Source organism: Miniopterus schreibersii (assembly GCF_964146895.1).
Source record: "Miniopterus schreibersii genome assembly, chromosome: 17".
NCBI classification, from domain to species: Eukaryota; Metazoa; Chordata; class Mammalia; order Chiroptera; family Miniopteridae; genus Miniopterus; species Miniopterus schreibersii.
In genome coordinates, this window is record NC_138117.1 from 35,743,442 (window position 1) to 35,762,273 (window position 18,832).

The window sequence follows — 18,832 nt, forward strand, 5'->3', positions numbered from 1 at the left end:
CAGCCTTCCACCCAACCAGCCATCCACCCAACCACCCAACCAACCTTCCACCCAACCACCCTTCCGCCCAACCAGCCATCCACCCAACCACCCAACCAGACTTCCACCCAACCACCCTTTTGTCCAGCCATCATTCCACCCAGCCATCTAATAGTTATTGCCTACCTACTATGCGCTGGGCACTGTCCCTGGCTCTGGAGATGCACAAATAGATAAGCGCCAACAGGGCCTCTACTCTGAAGGAGTTCGTACTCTGGTGCAAAGCCAAGCATATAATTAAGTCATTTTAGCATTGTCTAGCAAGTGCTAGGATAGAAGTATTAACAGGGTACACTGGAGCATGGAGGGGAGTGAAGGGAGTGAAACATTCCCCAGGACATCACCGGAGAATTGCTTGAATTAAGTCTTGGAGGGTGAATTGTTTTTTGGGGGCCAATGGAGGCCAGGGAGAGGAAGCAGAGGTGAGTGTGGAGATCCTGAGACCTTGAATTAGTAGAACTGTAAGGGATCAATGGACTCAGGCCGGAGGCCTCACTGCAGAAAGCTTGTTAAATCTTTGTTACCTTGTCATCCCAGTGCCCAGTGTACAGTATGTTCTTGGTAACTATTAGTTCACCTCCTTTCCTCTCCTTTCCAGAGGCTGAGTTCCTTCTGCATCCATGCTTTTGTCCACAGTTCTAGTCGTGGGCCTGGTTGGGAAGCAGCCGCTGTGAGAAGCATGTGCTCCAGTGGTGTGAGGGGGCTCGTACCCTGGCAGAATAGTTCTGAGCCTCCTCCGGGTCCACCATTACTCAGACCTCAGTCACAGAACTGAAGGTAATATAACAGGCAAACGAACTGTTTTCCCTGAGCATACTTATTTGTAGAAATGTTGGAAAATACAGGCAGAAAATAAAATCAGAAAAAATAACAGCACAACAAAGCAGAAAATATATGTCCCCTATAACCCTGACCCTCAGGGATAGCTACTTTAACATCTTTCTTCCTGCTTCCACATGGTTGCCTGTCTTGGCTTTGTTCACTTAACATATCATTATCATTTCCTGGTGTCATTCAAAGTTCTTAAAACTTGTTTTGAGCAGCGTTCCCAGATGTCATCATGCACCTCTACAAGAAAGGTGCCCTGAAATCAGTTTCTCCTTTGCAGGGGGCTTGAGCCCTTTCTGTGTGAGCTTGTTGTGAGGGATAGGTGGGGTAAGAGGTCTCACCTAGGACAGCTCAGGCTCAGTGCATGCAGGCTGCTGCAATATGACTGTCCTTGCCGCCATTAGCCAAGTCAGCACTTCTGGCCATTCAGAGTTCCTTCTACTTTTGCCTGTTATAACACACACACCTTCCCATGCATCTCTGCTGTTTCCTTGGCAGAGCTCCCCAGAAAGGTATGAGGAGTTCACAGAGTCTCGCTACATTGTCAGATTTCCTTTGAGGAATATTTCACCAGTGGCCACTCCACAGACAGTACTAGGAGGGGTTGCTGAGTGGGCTTCCTTAGGTTTCAGCATTCTAATTACTGCAGTAAACCCTCCAGCGGGAGTGCAGCTGTGTGGTAGGGGAGCACCCTAAAACAAAGCAGTGTTCTGTTGCTTTTCTCTGCCTTCAGGTGGGATTGACCAGCTCTTCGTGTGTGTTGCCTGTTTGTAATTTTTGTCACTTGCTCATTTACTCTGGGGTGTCAGCACCTTTTTTCTTACTGATCTGTAAGATCTGTTTTGATTAATGTGTGAATGTTGCTGGTGGGAGGGAGTGGGGAGCCCCGTGGCACTCTTTGTTAAGCATGCTCTTCCAGGCAGGGGCACCTCCTAAGGGAGACTTTGCTCTACAAATCTGCATCTGATTGGGGCAGCAAAATCCTGCTTTGCAAGTAAATGGGGGACCTGGCTTACTGATCTGGGCAGCCTGTTTTAAATGTTCCCACTTGAGTGGTATTTGCCTAGGAGCTTCTTTTTCTCTTCCTTCCATTTTCATAAGCAAATAAAAAATTCTGATAATTTTTAGGTGTCAGGATAAATGGCAGCTCCTCAGAGAACTTCCTCCTGGAACCCCAGATTAGCTATTGGGTGGTGGGGGTGGGGGTGGGGGTAGTTGGATGGACTTTTTATTCCCACCATCAGCTGCAGTTTCTAACTTAGTGGATGTTCATGTGAACATTTGCCTCTCAGTGGACTCGAATCTTGAGGGCAGAGACCATGTCTTTTATTGCACTGTATGTGTTATCCCAACCCTTAGTGCAGTGTTTGGAAATGAATGCCCAGGGTGGTAAAGTGACTTTTCTAATGCCACCCAGCTTGGACATGGCTGATCCGGGGCTTGACCCAGGTGTGTGTGCCCACCTCTGCCCTGGAACCCCCAGGATCCTTTGTACCTGTGGTCAGGGCTTTGCTTTGGTGTCTGGGTGAGCTGAGCAAAGGTTGGCTGGCGTGGCAGGGCCTTGTGCCCGGGCCCCACTGGCATCCGTCATTCCGGGTTATTTTGGCTCAGTGAGGACAGAGAGATATCTAGGGGAAAGGTTGGGACTTTCAGGTGAGGGCCCAGGGATAGCTCGCTGCGCCCTCTGCTTGGCTTCACCCACATCCTGCACCTTGCATGGCTTCCCTGAGCCTACCGTGGAAGGGGACAGAAGCTTCCTTTGTCACAGGCCGAGGCATGAAACTCATTGAGAACTCTGGTTCCTCCACTCCAGGGCCCATCCTTCTGGCAGGAGAAGCCGCAGGTGGGGTGTGGGTCTGTGCTGGGGGTCTGTGCTGGGGGAGGGAGAAAAAGTGTTCATGGTAGTCAGGTAACTTCCCTGTGGGTTGGAATGCTTGGTTCCTGGTGGGCAGGGGTGGGGACGCCTCATGCTGGAGGGGAGAAAGCCTGCCAGCTTTAATTGGGGTGCTGTGTGTTGGGCATGCTGCTGATCTCTCAGAGTCCCAGCCTCCTGTTGGTAAAGGGAAGTCTTCAGGCCTGCTCTCAGGGTTTGTGGGCATATTCAGTTCCTGGCACTTAGTAAGTGCTCAGTGAATGCTGGTTTTCTTTCCTCCCCCAACCCCTGTTTTCATAATTGACATATGTTGAATTTGGCAGAAAATTTCTAACATTGAGAAATTCACCAAGTCGATGAAAACTCACGTTGGAACTCCTCCCGCCCACCAGAGGCCACCCTGTGCTGGAAGGGACCCAATCAGGAGGCTAAACACACAAGCTCAGAACCAATCTGAGCCCTTGGGGTCCCTGTGGGGGCGTGGAGAACATGCTGGGATGAAGACCTGAGTTCCAGTCCCAGGCCCACTGCTTAGAGCCGTGGGGTCCCAGGCAACCCTCTTGCCACCATCTCCTCATTTGTGAGGTGAGCATGAAGGAGGGTTGCTGCACTTAACGCTGGGAGAGGATCCCTGGGATGTGGAGGAGGTCAGAACTGTCCAGGAGCCACTGGGGTAAGGGTTGTTTCGGGGTGGTGGTGGTAGGTACCAGTGTGGGAGCTGCTTTGCTGGGGGTTTTGTGGGTACTGAGCAGCAGCCTGGTGTAAATATGGATGTGGTTGGTGGAATAATGCCCCCCCTCAAAGATGTTCACATCCTAATCCCTGGAACCTGTGACTGTTAACATGTTACGTGGCCAGGAGGTATTAAAGTTGCAGTGGGTTGAAGGCCAACCTTAGAATTGAGAGATAACCCTGGATTTTCCGATGGGTCCCATGTCATCCCAAGGGTACTTAAAGGTGGAAGATGGAGGCAAAGAGGGGTCAGAGTGATGTGATGTGAGAAGTGACGTTGCTGGCTTTCAAGATGGAGGAAGGGGCCATGAGCCAAGGATTGTGATGAGTGGCCTCTAGAAGTTGGAAAGGTGAGGAATCAGGAACCTCTCAGAGCTTCTAGAAAGGACTGGAGCCCTGTTGACCCTCAGCGAGAGCCCTTTGGACTATTCCCCTCCAGAACTGTAAGACAGCAAACTTGTGTGCATGGAAGGCGTGAGCTTGTGGTAATTCATTCCTGTAGCCCTAGGAAGCTAATGCAGTGGATACAGCATTTGGTGGCTACGCTTTGCGTCATGCATCACGGGGAGCGGGAGCTGGAGACTGTCCGGGGAAGTGTCCTCTTGGGTGTGGCACTGGCAGGCAACCTCTTATTTGGGTGTGATCCTTGGTGACTAGGGCCACCGAGGCCAGCCCGGTAACTTGGCAGGGATGGCTTGAGTAACTAGGTGTTCTGAGATCCTGGGATAAAAGGTCCTGTGTACATGCCAGATGCCCATCGTCTCTCTCTCTCTGAGCCCAGCTTTTGGCTGGGGCAGCCTGGGGAAGGTGGTGTAATGGTGCAAAGGTATTGGGACCCCTCCCCTTCCCTCTCCCCCTCTCCCCTGTGGTTTGAAGTTGTAATTGCTGGTCTGTCAGAGTTCCGTATGTCTGTAAGCATCTTGGGAGCACTTCCCAATCACACATTAGCCTCCAGTGATGAGCTCGCCTGGCATGCTGGCTGTGTCCCACTCAGGGCTCAGCACCTCCTTGATTTTCCTGGATACATGTCCCAACTCCTGCTGACAGCGGCCTCCTGAGCTGCCCCCACTCCCTATCCTCTGCCCCCACTCCCTATCCTCTCTTCTGCCCTGACCCCAGAGTGGGATATCAGGCAGCAGGCGGGGATGGGGGCAGGGAGGTGACCCTGGCCCTGTCTGTCCCACTCTCAGAGTGTAGACGCTGGGCCTTGCCTCAGTGTCTGCCTCCCACCCCCACCTCCTGTAGCACCTGCTGAGGCCTGCTGGGAGTCCAGAGACGAGCAGGGGAATAAAGGAGGACCGCTGGTCAGGCTGGGTGGGCGAGGGGTGGTGGGGACAGGAGGAGAGGAGCCTGCCATTCCCTGAGTTGAGGGTAGGGGAGGCGTGAAGCAGTGTCAGAAGCTGCCTGGAGGCCCTGGAAGCTGCCCAAGAACTCACGCTGGAGGCTCAGTTCATTGCTAGTGAACACAGGCATCATGGGAGAGACTGGTCCTGTTATATTCTGTATAGACAGACACTTGTATTATTACAGATCTAGAAACTTAGGCCCAAAGAAGTAAAAACACCTTTCTTGCCTCCTGTTCTCTAGATCTCTGCAGGTGCTGCGCGCTTTTCTAGGAACATCTGCCACCAGGAAGCCTAGAGGCCTGGGGCCAATTTAGAAGAAGGCATGTTGTGTCTGTGAGGGGTATTGCACTAATACTCCATGTGTGTGTGTGTGTGTGTGTGTGTGTGTGTGTGTGTAAGGTTTGGATTCACTCTATGGGATGATATTAAAGCCTTATTAAACCCATCCGTTCATCCACCCATCCCTTTATCCATCTGCCTGCCTCGTTCAACAACAAACATTTACTAAGGATCTACTCTGTTCCAGGTTCTTTACTAATCCAGACGGTGAAGGTAGAAAAATAGGTGAGAGGCAGGGCCTGCTGTCCTGCCCGTAGGTGTCTGCAGCTCCGTGGGGAAGGCCCCTGCTTACTCACCCACCTGCCAGACTCAGATTTAAGCTAAGAATAGAGGCTTGGGCAAGACAGACAAGGTGGGGTGTGTGAGGGAGGGGCTGTGTGAAGTGAGCTGGAAAGGAGATGGCTCTGCAACCAGAGGCAGGGGAGGAACGCACCAGGAGGGCCTGGGGATGCCCAAGTGGGGAGGGTAGACAGTAGATGATCTGAGATGACAGAGAGGCACCAGCAAAACCACAGATTCTAGGCACTTGTGACCAGGTTGACCCCCCCCCCCCCCCCCCGCAAGTAAGAGCGATCCGTGGGTCAGGCTGGGGAGATGAAGCTGGGGCTGGACTGTGGGGACTTTAAATGTTGGGGTGGGTAGTTCAGACTCAGTCCTGCAAGAGGTGTCCTCTCTGTTGTGTCTGAGTCCAGGGAGATGTGTATAATTGATGTCCTGCTCTTAAGTGTTTCTTAAACGTTCCTTCTGCCTGTCCTGGTTCTAGTACCTTCAGGAGGATTCCGTCCCCTCATCCTTCATGTCTGGGACCCCAGTATGTGCTACTGTTCACTTCCTGTTTTTGTGTGCTTGTTTTGAACTTTATGTGTGGCCAAGTTGTAAGTACCATATTGCATTTAAGAATTCAAAATATGCTTACTCTGCCTCACCTCATGCCTGTCTCTGACAGTGCAAACACTGCCCTACGATCACGCCTTCCTGTTGTATTTCCCCATGCAGTTAATCGGAAATAAATGCATCCTTAACAATTGCTTTAAAAAAAGAAGCCTCATTAAAGCCCGGCCAGGACATCTCCCCTGTCATCACCGGTTGGGCCTGGCAGGTACCAGGGCCACATGTGGGCTGTCACCTGCAGGGCAAGGCCCCACCCGGTGGATTTTGGCCTTTTTGGGCTCAGCCACCCGTTATTCCAGGAATGGCTGGGGATGCTGCCCGGCTTGTGTTTGGCCTCAGCCAAGGTCAAGTTGTCCAAGGGGACTAAGGGGAAAGTCTCACTTAATGGGGAGGTTGCTGGAGGAGGTGGAGCCAGGCTGCCACCCGGCAGCCCTTTTATGTGCAAACCTGACCCTTCAGCTCCTTCATCCACCAGGACTGTCCCCACTCACTCTCACCGGTTAGCGGGTGGGAGGTGAGGTATTTGCAGGGGCGGGGGGCATTATCGCTGATCCTGCTGTGCGCGTTCCTCTGCAATATCCTGGGCTTGGCCAGCATGCAGACACCTGGCTGGAATGACAATGAGCGGCTGCTCCTAGGCCTGCCTCCTTCAGTGTGCGGGAGGATGCTCCTCAGGGCAGGGCACTGCTGACCTAGCACTTAGGTCCCCCCATCTCCATGTCTCTGACAAAGGCCAGGCCACTGGGGGGAGGGTAGTGCCCCCTGGGCTGGTCTTGGCTCCGGTGAAAAATGAACTTTGAGGCCAGCCCGTGAGGCTGTGCAATCTTATTTTTTATACAGGCGTGCTGGGGGTGGGGGTGGGCCCCTGGGCACGTGTGAGTAGGGGTGTGTGTAGAGGAGGGGACTGGGAAGTCCTAAGACCTGAAACCAAGATTTTCTGAATTGTTGCCCCTTCTGGGGCATCTCTTTTGATGCTAATGTGTCCGAGGTCCTAGGCCACCCATCCTTCACCCCCTAATAAAATTACTCCATGCGGCTTTCAGGTGAATCCAAACTATGCCTTCACTGAGGGTGGAAAGTCTGCCAGGACCTTTATAAAAGAAAAATACAAGAAAAGGCAACAACACAGGCCGGTGGCATTGTATTGGGGCTTCTCTGATCATTTCTGCCCTTGTCCACCAATCGTTCTTTTCTTGGCTTTTAAAATAATTCATATTTTTCCTTATCATAAAATAAATACTTACTTTGTATAACAAAAAATTGCAAAGCCTTTCTTATGAACTAGGCAACTGTTCCAAGTCCTGTGCAAATATTAACTCTTTAAATTTAATCCCACGGCAGTCCTGCAAGGCTGTGCTGATGAGACACACAGCTTAGGTGACATGAGGGGTCATAGGGCCGCTTCTTGGTAAGGAGCAGCAGTACTGCCTCCAGGTCTGTGGCCTCTCCACTCTGCAAGAGAGGAAACTAAAAATGTTAGTTCCACTCCCCAGGAACAAACGCTCTGAGTATGTCCACAGTATGGGGCATATTACATGGCTATATAGAAAGCATTTCATTGCATAGATATATCAGTTTATTTAACTAGTTTCCCATCATTTGAATCGGTAACATTTTCTTGAATGGTCCTGCATGTATACTTTTGCACCCTGGTTCTCCTTCCTCTTCATATATTTCTTTTCTCATGCCTTCTCTTTACTTTTGAAAAGCGTACGAAACTTTACGAATGAGTTAAGATTCCCCCAAACACACCCATCAGCACTACTGTGACCCCTGTGCATATGTTGGATTAGGAGGTTGCTTCTGGTGGACTGAGGGTAGTAATAAGCAGCTTAGGACAGTGCTGATGCCAGTGATCACAGTGACCGGAGGCCTGGGGTCTGGGCTCAGGGTGGAGTCCAGTGACTGACTCAACAGGTTTGTACATTACTGTTAATTATTTAAGTGTCATTAGTAAGTCACGGAGCTGGTGTTATTATTCTTTATTATTCAATAACAGAATGATGCCAGTGCTGTCAAGTATTAATTACTTAAGTCTCATTATTCAACATGAAGCTTTGCAGTGTTGGACTCACATTGAAAGCCAGAGGAGCCCGGCCGGCGTGGCTCAGCCACTGAGCATCGACCTAGGATCCGGGAGATGGCGGTTCGATTCCCAGTCAGGGCACATGCCTGGGTTGCGGGCTTGGTCCCCAGTCAGGGCCGTGCAGGAGGCAGCCGATCAATGACTCATCATCCATGTTTCTATCTCTCTCTCTCCCTTCCTCTCTCTGAAATCAATAAAAATATATTTAAAAAAAGAAAGAAAGCCAGAGGAACAAAGGTGTTAGACAATGCCAGCCATTTTCCCTTTTTATGTTACTTGTCTCTATTTTATGTAGTACAGTGGAAGCTAGAATTCACAGTTTAGGCAAAATTGTAAAATTTTACCTTCCACTGAGTGACAGCATAGTGCAAAAGTTTCATACACATGACAAACAGTAATTGTTTCATTTTTAAAAAGAAAAGTAAGTGATGGGTTGTGCTACAATAAAAATATATATTTGGTCTTTGTCTCAGCTTGCTGACACACTGCTCCTAAATCTCCATCAGGATTTTCTCCCTCTCATGTCCTCAGAGCTTCACCTGTTTGCTTGTACTGTTCCCTGCAGCTCCATATCCTGGAAGTGGGAGAATGTTTCTATAGAAGATCATAGTAGACAACTGTACTGGGTTGAATAATGCTTCATCCCTCCCCACCCCAAATTTAAGTCTGCCGGAACCTCAGAACGTGGCATTATATGGACTTTGCAGATGAGGTCACGCTGGATTAGGGTGGGTTTAACTTCAATGCTGGTGTCCTTAGAGGAGAGGAGACACAGGCAGACACAGGGAAAGGCCACCAGACAGCCCAGGCAGAGGAGGGATGCAGCCACAAGCCAGGGTCTGCGGAGCGTCCCTGCAGGAGCCAGGAAGAGGCGAGGAAGGATTCCCGAGAGGGCCGCCAGCATAGCCCAGCTCCCTTGGAGGCGAGAAGGTGGGTGAGAGAATGGGTACCCGCCCTCCTGTCAGGTACAGGCACTAGGCACGTATTTGCTGCATGAAGGGAAGACGAAGCTTGCTCTGAAACTGGTAATCGCATCCCCCCTCCTCTGGGTGCTCCAGAAATGTCTGTCCAAACACCCTCTTCAGCTGGAGGAGCCGCCTTCTCTCACCTACTAGCTAAGGGACCTTGAGAAAGAGACATACATCCTGGACCTCGGTGGCTTGTAAAGTGTGAACCTGTCCTGGGCCATGGTGATGATAAAATGCAGTGACAACTGCAGAGCCCCAGCGGGCGGTTAGTGCCGTGAGAATGTTGGCACTTACTATTGTTGTTTGCCAAAGAGGTAAGTCCAGCTGGTGTAAGTGCCCCGGTTGCTATTAATCCTGTAACTGCTGCAGTCACAGCTCACATCTCCCTCCCCACCACCACTCCTCCCCCCTCCATTCCTCCCCTAGATAATGTGTGTGTTGTCACCAACTCTTTCCCTCTCCCGACCCCTCACATGCTGGCTGGAGGGGACATAGTGGGGCTGCCTTCTGAGCTGGGAGGAGGAGAGGAGGCCTGACGAGGGTTAGCTGCTAGGCTTCTCCAGTGTGCTGGCTGGGAGTTTGAAACAACTTTCTCTCCGGGGAGCACTGGGGGGCGAGCCCAGCACTGCCCACTCTCTCTGCTTGGCTCCCAGTCTGCTGGATTTTGTTCTCGCACCTCTTCCTCCTGCGCCACCCCCTCCACTTCGGGTTTACCCAGGGTCCTGCGGGCAAGGTTGGCTGCTGCCAAAGTTTACTTAGTGGAAGGTGCCTGTGTGACTCGAAGCGAAGACCTGCTTCCGTGAAAGTCAGAAGTGCATTCCGAAGTCAGGAGCGTGACCTGCCGGAAGCCCAGCTAATGCAGGTTTTGAAGAGGAGCTAGAACAAAGGTGGTGATTATGGGAGGTGTGGAGCTGTGGGTTGTGAGAAAGGGCAGGTGCAGCAGGGTTGCCTGGTGGAAGCCAATTCTCCAGCTCCCCAGAGGGGGAGCTCAGGGTGCTCGGAGCATGACCCAGATCCCAAAGCGAGGAAGCGGGTGACACGAAAGACCCGGAGGAGACGTGTTGTCTGATGGACTGGGTCAGGCCTACCTCTTGTTATCTGCGTAACCTCGGGCAAGGTGCCTACCTTTCCCATGCTGCTGTTTCTGCCACTTTGGGGTAACAGACTGGACTCTGGGGTGTGAGCGTTAATGGGTATTGAATGAGGGGAATTAAGAGGGGCCTTTTCTGTGATACATGAGTAACAAATGCTGCATCTCGTCTTCCTCATGTTGAGCATAACCCTCTCCTACTCTGAGCATTCTTTCCTTCTTCCCAGCTCACGTACCTCTTAGGGCCACGTGATCCGTCCGTGAAAACCGCTCTAATCTGCGCGGAGTTCCCGAGGCCACCACAGCTTGTGGGCCTGGTCCTCACTTGGCCTGCATCTCATGGCCCCGTTTCTTCAATGAGATTTGAAGCTCTCTGCAGGCAGCGCCCTGTGTGAGACTTGGGTCTCCTTCAGAGCCTCTTTCCTGGAGAACAGGCATGCTCTAGACCTTCACCGCCTCTTCAAGGGTAGGTCTGGCTTTCTGTGGAGAACTGCCTCCTTGAGTCATTGTTTGATGGCTCAGGTCCATGGCACCTTCCCCCTTTGTCCTGGGGAGTTGATTGACATTCGGATCTTTGCTGACCTTTCCCTGAAGGATTTTGTAGGCAAAGGTAAACAGGAGGAACTTTGGAAAAAACCACATCACTTTTAAGGTTTGTCGTTTGTTGAAGGACGCTGTCTGTGACTTTCTCAGCTCATTTCGGTATCTTAATCACGTTCAGGCTGTGAAGGAGGGTGGAGGTGAGCTGATGAAAAGGAAGGATTTCTGTTATGGGGGACTTGCTCTGTGAAAGCGCTTATGCAGTTTACCTTGAAGCTTCCCCTAAACTGTGCAGGGGGACCCAGTTTGCAGAGATGGGTGTAGATACAGAGGCCTGAAGCTCAGGGTTTCACAGCTGTTTAACTGAGCGTGGAAGCTGAAATTCTCACCTTGCTCTGTTTGTCTCTAAGGTGCGGGTGATCACTCCCTGTCTTGCCCTGTCTTGTCTGTCTGTCTTGCCAGCCTCTTTCTCTATATTAGACTTGCTATCGCTGTTTTCAGGTCAGGTCTAGTTAATGGAAAAGAGGCTCCTGTGAGGTCATCCCAGGGGCCTGTTATGAAGGCAGCTGTGTTTTCCTGTGATCTTTGGGGCCTCGGTCCTGATGGGTCTGTAGATAGTTGGTGAGATGTGCCCACATTCCACCTGGACCACTCCCAGGTGTCTCCAGGAGCATTTGTCTTCTCACCTTCAGGTGGGAGAAGCAGTCCGGTCAGTTTGGTGGAGATGTACCTCTCCGCTCCCTTCACGTCAGCCCAGAGCCTGGGGGAAAGGATGTCATGGCTCCAGGCCACAGCTGGACACTCTCCCTCCTCTGACCAGAGCTACCTGAAGACGTGCGTCATGGGTGACACAAAGGACTCAGTGCAAGGAAGAGCGAGGCTTGGGACTCACTGACAGGCCATTGGGTTGGGGCTCTTCTGGTCAGTGTTGGGCAGTGGACTGTGTTGATGCCTCGGGAGTCTCAGTCCATTGCCTTTTCCAGCAACCGAGCTACTGCCCTCCCCATCTCTGGCTTCGGGGACCTGCTTGTCTTATCACCCTGTCCCCTAGCCTTTCTCACCGCACTATCCTTCTGAGGCAGGACAGCCTAGAGGTTAGGCACAAAGGCCCCGAGGCTGAGTGCCGGGGCTGGTACCTCAGCTCCGTTTCTGACTGCCTTTGTGGCTTTGAGCATACGGCTTATGCTCCAGCGTTCTTATTGGAAAAATGCGACCAGACCTCACACTTGTTGAGGTTACAGGACTTAATACAGTCAGCGCTTAGAGCGAGTACAGCGCTTAGGGGCTGGGCCTATGGTTGTTTCGCCTTCTGCTGACAGCGCCCCTTCACCCACCAAATTAAGGAGCAGTTCCTCTCCCAGGTGTTGTCTCCCCTGTCCACTTTCACTCGAGGTCTGCTTCTCATCCTGCATCCTGCAGGTCTTAGCTGGGCGACCTTGGGCAAGTCACTTCACTTCTCTGAGCCTCCTTTCTCAGTTCTTCGGTGATGAAATTGAACCAGATTATTTCCAGGGTTTCTCATGCTCTGATGTGCTGGGGCCTCTCACATTTGGTGTGGTCCAGCCGCTCCTCCTCCGCCCCACCCTCGCCACCCCACCATCGGAACCTGTACATTCCTGATGCACCTGATTGTGGACACGCACTGTCTGCGTGGCTGGTTTTCTGGTTCTCTTAGAAAAGCCCCAGAGCTCCCTGTAGGCAGGGATCCCTTCCTTCTGGATTGATGTGATTTTGATTTCCAGCTCCTAGCACCGTGCCTGAGAGCTCAGTATGTAGCTGTGATGAATCGCTCCCTATCCAGCCCACGTTTGTTAAGCCTCTGCTGAGTTGTGCGTGCAGGGCTTCTGGAGCCTGGCCCAGGAATGGCTGTGGTCAGTGTACCTGGCAAGGCTCCGTTGCACAGTACAGGTGAGGGTGCCTGGCCACAGGAGGGCTCGCTCTCTGTGGGCCCCCTTCTCACCTCCTATGAAGGCCACAGTGCAGAACATTGTCCAACTCACTAGCATTAGTGAACATACTGGTTTCGGGAGATACAGTTTGCATCTCCCGAGCCTAATTGGTGGAAACTGCAAAAATATTAGCTGGGTCTGGCCGGGCGTGGCTCAGCGGTTGAGTGCTGACCTAGGATCCAGGAGATCGCCGTTTGATTCCCCGTCAGGGCACATGCCCGGGTTGCCGGCTCGATCCCCAGTTGGGGGCGTGCAGGAGGCGGCTGATTAAGGACTCTCTCATCGTTGATGTTTCTATCTCTCTCTCCCTCTCTTTTCCTCTCTCTGAAATCAATAAAGACATATTAAAAAAAAATATTAGCCAGGCAGGGCTGTTATTGTGGTTGATGCTGATGCTTTGTCTAAGTTGTGAGCCCACCGCGGGCAGGTCTGTTTGTCAAGTGTTTTCTATACAGTTTCTCATCCACAATGAACCCCAAAGCACATGGATTTCAATTGCTGGTTTTTATTAAACAGATGAGGAACCATTTTCAAAGACCACAAGGGATGTTCCCATAGTCAGCAACTGACTGCAGTGTTGGGAGTCACACTTGGTTTATTTGGTCCCCAAGCCCCATTTCATCCCCTATCCCATGAATGAGCGTGTGCCGGGAAATTCCAAAGCAGCTGATCCGTGTCATCCCAGCACCCTGTGGGTAGGGACTGAAATGAAGCAAAAATACAGTCTGTCAGCAGGAGGACAGCAGACACTTTCTCGGGGAACAGATCTCCTTGATTTATGTTCCCAGGCTAGGCAGGCCCCGCCAGAGAAATCACTGCCTCTCCCTTCGCCAGAAAAGGGCGAAGCCGACACCTCTTCTGTGGCATCGGTGTTGGAAAAACTCTTACTTTACAAACCTGAGAGAAGAGAGTGAGGCCTGTGAAGGTGGGGAGAGCATTGCCGACCTGACTCGCCTGGGAGAAATGCTTCATCATCTCTCCAGCCAGCGCGGCCCTTGGCTCCCTCTCAGAGGCGTGACAATCACCCTGCTGACTCTTGCTCATACCAAAGTCAGCAACATAACTGCTGCAAGAGAGGGAAAGAGAGAAAACACCCACAGAGGCCAGGCGCCCTAGAAGCAGAGAGAGGGGATAACACACGTCACCCGCAGGCTTGGAGACCTGCCCCGTGGCTCCCGCAGCAAACTGTGCCGGGGACTTCCTGACCTGGCTCTGTCTCTGTGCCTGGTGCCCCATTCGCCAGGCTGTGCCAGCCCAGTGCACCTAAGTCTTCCGGTTACTAGAGAACCCCTATGCATCCCACATTTAGGGGGTGTTGGTGTTCAAAGATGCTGACTTGGAGTTGGGTAGGAGGTAGAGGTACCTGTTTTTCTGAAATACCTGGTAGGAAGGGTCAAGAAGGAAAGGACATGTTTGGTCCTGACAGCCCAGGAGGCAGAGGAGAAAGACTCATCCAAGAGAATGGGGCTGAGGGCCATATTTCCCCGTGGGGCAACTCCATGTTGAATTCCGTGTCACCAGGCTCCAGCGTTTTATTTGTAAAGTATCCCCCTTAGCTCTTTCCGGGGGCAGGGTCAGCTGGAAGGCAGTGGGGCATGAAGATACCGAGGACCAGGGAAACCTGGAAGGAGCTGATTCCCAAGCCTCTAGGGCTGTGTGTTGCAAAGTCTGCATTATTCCAGCAACATACTTTCACAGGAGAAATTAGAAAAAAATGTTAACCAACATTTTATTGAGGTGACATGCATAAAAAAAAAAAGCACACCTATCACACACTGAACGTCTGTGCGTAGCTGCCACCTGGGTAAATAGGACATTAGCAGCATTTCAAGAGCCCCCTCCCACCCCTTCCATCACTCACTGCCCCCCCCATCACGGATGACCTTGACCTTGTCCTGACCTCTAACAGCAGAGATTAGTTTGACCTCTTTATGAATTTAATATAGATAATGTCATATCCACTCCCTTGCACCCGGCTTCTCTCACTCAGATTACGTTGGTGGGTCCTATTTGTGTGGTGTGCAGGCGCAGGTCATTCTCATCGCTCTGTGGTACAATCCATTCTGCTGTTGATGAGCATTCAGGTAGCTGCCAGTGTTGGGCTGTTATGTCATGAACATACTAAGACATGTGTCTTGGTGAACACACATGCACATTTCTGTGAGTTTATACCCAGGAGTGCACCTGCTCGGTCACGAGGTGCACACATGTTCAGCTTTAGTGGGTGGTGCAGAAGTTTCCCAAAGTGGCTGTGTGTATTTCTTCAGAGTGTCTGTCCACCCGCAGGTAGGAGAATTCCAGTTTCACACTGAAACCAGTCCTTGGTATTGCCTGTCTTTTTAATTTTGGCCAATCCATTACAGAAAGAGCAAATGACCAGAAAGGACTCACATACCACAGGAAAGGAAAATGCTCCCGGAGAGAGGGTTCCCTTCAGTGATCCTAGAAGTCATGTGCAGCGCCCTGCGTCCTGCATCCTGGCCGGGGGATCCCATGGCAGCTGCCAACTGGCTGCGCCTCGGCTCTGCCCTGCCCTGGGTCAGGGACCACGGCTTTGCTGCAGTAATACCCAACAGAGCGTGCAATAATTCCTTCCCAGGTGACGGAGCTTTAATGTGCCCGACCCCAACCAAACAGACTTGGCTGTAGACTTGCCCGGGGGCCTCAGCAAATATTTAACAGACTGTCCTCCATTCTTTCCGCTGCCATCAACTGGGGCCAGCACCGTAAGTCACTGCTCCCTCCCTGCTGTAAGGAGCCCCCTCCGCTGACTGACTGTGTCCTCACATTGTGGGGTGATGCTGGCCTGGTGGTCCTGGTGTTTGCTGTGGGAGCCAAGGATGGCTACTCCAGCTCTCAGTATGTGCAGGCAACATGCCCAGGCCTTTCTGTTGATTATTTCACGTGGCTTCACAGCAGTTTCATGAAGGGAGTAGGTGTGATTGAGGATGCTAAGGGTTAAACATATCCCCCCAGAGGAACATGGCTAATCAATTTGGTAGTTTGACTTCAAATTTTAATGTTTTAACCCCTGTCCTGTACTTTTTTCTTACGGCTGATATTTAGACTCTTTTCAAAAAAAAAAAAAATCTTTATTGATATTTAGACTCTTAAGCCCCCTTTTGAACTCATCTTTTTCTTTGGTCTAAAAACTATGTCAGGTGGGTTTAAGTGGGATGGGGGAGCCCACCCTGCGACTCCTGGTCACTGAAGAATGATTAAAGTGGAGGATGGGTGTCCTCTGGGGTGGCTGCTATGAGCAATGGGCCTCCAAAGATGTCCATGTCCACGTCCCCAGACCTTACGTGTCAGAAAAAGGACTTTGCAGACATGATTAAGATTCATGACCTTGAGATGGAGAGATTATCTCGGATAATCTAGTTGCGCCCAAGGGTATCTCACGGGTCCTGAGAAGTGGAAGAGGGAGGCAGAAGGGTCGGTGCAGGAGGAGATGTGACAGTGGAGGCCGGCCAGAGAGATGCTGTGTTGCTGTATGTGGAGGTGGAGGAGGGAGGCCTCAGCTGAGGCATCTCAGAGGAGCCGCTGGAAGCTAGAAAGGGAAGGAGACAGACCCCCTTAGAGCCTCCAGAGGGAATAGTCCAGCCAACACCTGATTTTAGCTCCATGAGACTATGTCAGACTCTGGCCTCCAGAACTGTAAGATAATAAATTGGCATTATTTTATACCACTAAGCATTGGAAAATTTGTTATTGCAGCAAATTGGTCTTGATGGCAGTTGGTGCAATGGTCAAGATTTGGAGCTAGACACCCAACTTCCAACTCTGTTCTAGGATTTTCTAGCTGTGTGATCTTGGGCAACTTGCTTAACTTGTCTGGGTCTCATGTTCCTCTCTCTAAAACTGGGATTGGGATAGTCTCTAGTACATAGAGGTGCTGTGAGGATTACATGAGGATTCTGTGCATGGGAAATGCCCGGTGGTAAGTTTTAGGTACGGATTTCTGGCTAGGCGTCCCTCACTAGAAACGAGGGAGTGGATTGGGGTGCAGACATGGGAGCTAGACTGGCCTCAGGTTTGGGCTCCCCTCTTACTAGTTTGGAGCAAGGGAGTTGTCTGTGCCCCTGCTTCCTCATCTGGAACATTGAGGCAAGAGTTCCAGTGTGGTTAGGGGTTTGTATCAGATGGTGGTCAGAGCTCTTAGCAAGGCAAGTTTCAGGCACTCCATGAAGGGCAGTTACTGTTATCGGTGGGCTGCTGGTGACTGTTGGGCCTCCAGGCCTGTGCATGGTGGATCCATTTGTTCTTCAGTTATCTCCGTAATAATTTAGTGCACTGAGGTGAGAGACGAAAGCTGGAACAGTCCTGGGTACCTAGTAGGCGCTCAGCCATTGCTGAATGAATGAATGAAAAAGGGAACAGGTCCCAGGCCTGCCCTGAAGAACCTCTCAGTACAGGACAAGGCCTGGAGCCTCGCCAGGGCTGAGTGACTGTCTTTAAAAAGAAACAAAACAAGGAACTACTTCCTACCCGCTGACCCCAAACCCCCTCAGCTCACTGCCAGGACCTCTCAGACCTGTATGGGAGACCAGGGCTGTGTGCCAGTCCTGGCTGAGCTGTTAATTCCCTAAGCCAGCCCCCTGACCTTTCTGGAACCTTCTTTCCTCATCTTTATAATGAATGAATCTCAACCCCTTCTGCCCTCCCAGGGTAGTTCTGAAGAGTACTATGCAGTAGAAAGATCCCCTTTGAGAAGTCTGATGCCCTTGGGAGGGAGGCAACACTGCCCTGAAGGTTTCCTGGTCCCCTGTCTCACTTTGTTTGGTACCGGAGCTCTAGGGCACTATTTTTAGAGGGTTCCCCTCTAAGTATGTTAGGGACAAATATAACGAAAGGAGTATAACCAACTATGGCTCTGGGTTTGTGATTTTAACAAGATTGGTTTTTCTTCTTCTTGTCCCCAGGCGTGATCTTTTGACCAGAAAGGAATTAAAAAGATACCCCCATGATGGCCATACCTGTCAGCTGCATGGAGCTTCATCCAAGGATTTTCTGAGCTGTATGGATTTACAGTGATGTTCAGCTGCCTGGAAATAACACTGGTGGAAGCCCTCTGGAATTACACACATTTCTGGATGCTGAAGGTGGATTTGAGGAAGGCCCCGGTTGTGAGCTTCATGGATTCCTGCAGCCCGGATGCCCGAGGGGGACGGAGGACCACAGCTGCCTGAATTCTGATCTTGAACAGGAATGTTTGTTTGGGTCTCTCCAGCTCCCTGTGGGGCTCCCTAGGAAATGTAAGTCCTGCCTCACGTCTAATGCATGTCTGTCAAGAACTCACGTGGGCTTCAGGTGACTCTGGCCTGGCTAGTCATAGCAAGGTCACCTGATGTGGCTGGCTCTCAAAAGGAGCTGTACTTTAACCAGCTCACTCTGTGTGTCTGGCTTGGTGCTAGTGCTCTGGGAGACAGATGGAAATAGATAGGTGCTTCCTGGGAGCCACCCCTGTTTCCTTTGCTGACATGTGTCATTGTATCTGTCACCCTCACTGGTTTTCCCTGGTTTTGTGTCTGTCTCCATCTAGCTGACTGTTAGTGCTTGAAGGCCAGCCTCTTCCGTGTGGCTCTCAGTCTCTAAAACACAGCATAGTGCCTGGCATACAGTGTCTCTGCTGCAAGGACGGTGAATTAAGACATGATCATTGCTGAAGTAAGACACTGGAGAGTAAATAAGCAGGTAGCATTAGGGGGCAATTTTTTGGCTCTATGCTTAGAGCTACACAGAGCTGGATGTCAGCAGGGTCCCTGTGGAGCCCAAGGACCTGGTTTGAATCTCTGACCTGTACCTACTGTGTGACTCTGGGCATGGGACTACTGCATTCCTTTCCCTCTCTATTCAGTACGAGTGAAGTAATGTCATACTTCACGAGATTGGTGTCGGGGATCGCAGCATAGAGGCTGACTGATGTGCTGACAGCCAGCATCATGCCTGGCCTGCAGCAGACACTGAGCCATGTGAGGGCTCGGGGCTGCTTGGGAGAAGCTTCTGGGGAAGGGAGGCTTCGCTTGAGTCTTTCTTAGCACAGCCAGGTGGGCTGTGCTGGACTGTGAACTGGGCACTGCCGGTTGGCATGGACAGTTGATCAAAGGTTACAGCCCGTGGGAAGGCTGAGTGACAGGTCAGCAGCAGGTGA

At 51.3% G+C, this 18,832-nt stretch overlaps 1 long non-coding RNA gene across 6 annotated transcripts in view; it reads left to right on the forward strand.

The window, feature by feature from the left end:
* LOC308547039 overlaps nt 1-18,832 on the forward strand; it is a 302,009-nt gene that overhangs the window by 42,786 nt on the left and 240,391 nt on the right. For all 6 annotated transcript variants that reach the window (XR_013997430.1, XR_013997431.1, XR_013997432.1 and 3 more), the window contains exon 2: nt 17,604-17,936. This is a non-coding gene — a long non-coding RNA (uncharacterized lncRNA). The remainder of the gene's footprint in view (nt 1-17,603; nt 17,937-18,832) is intronic.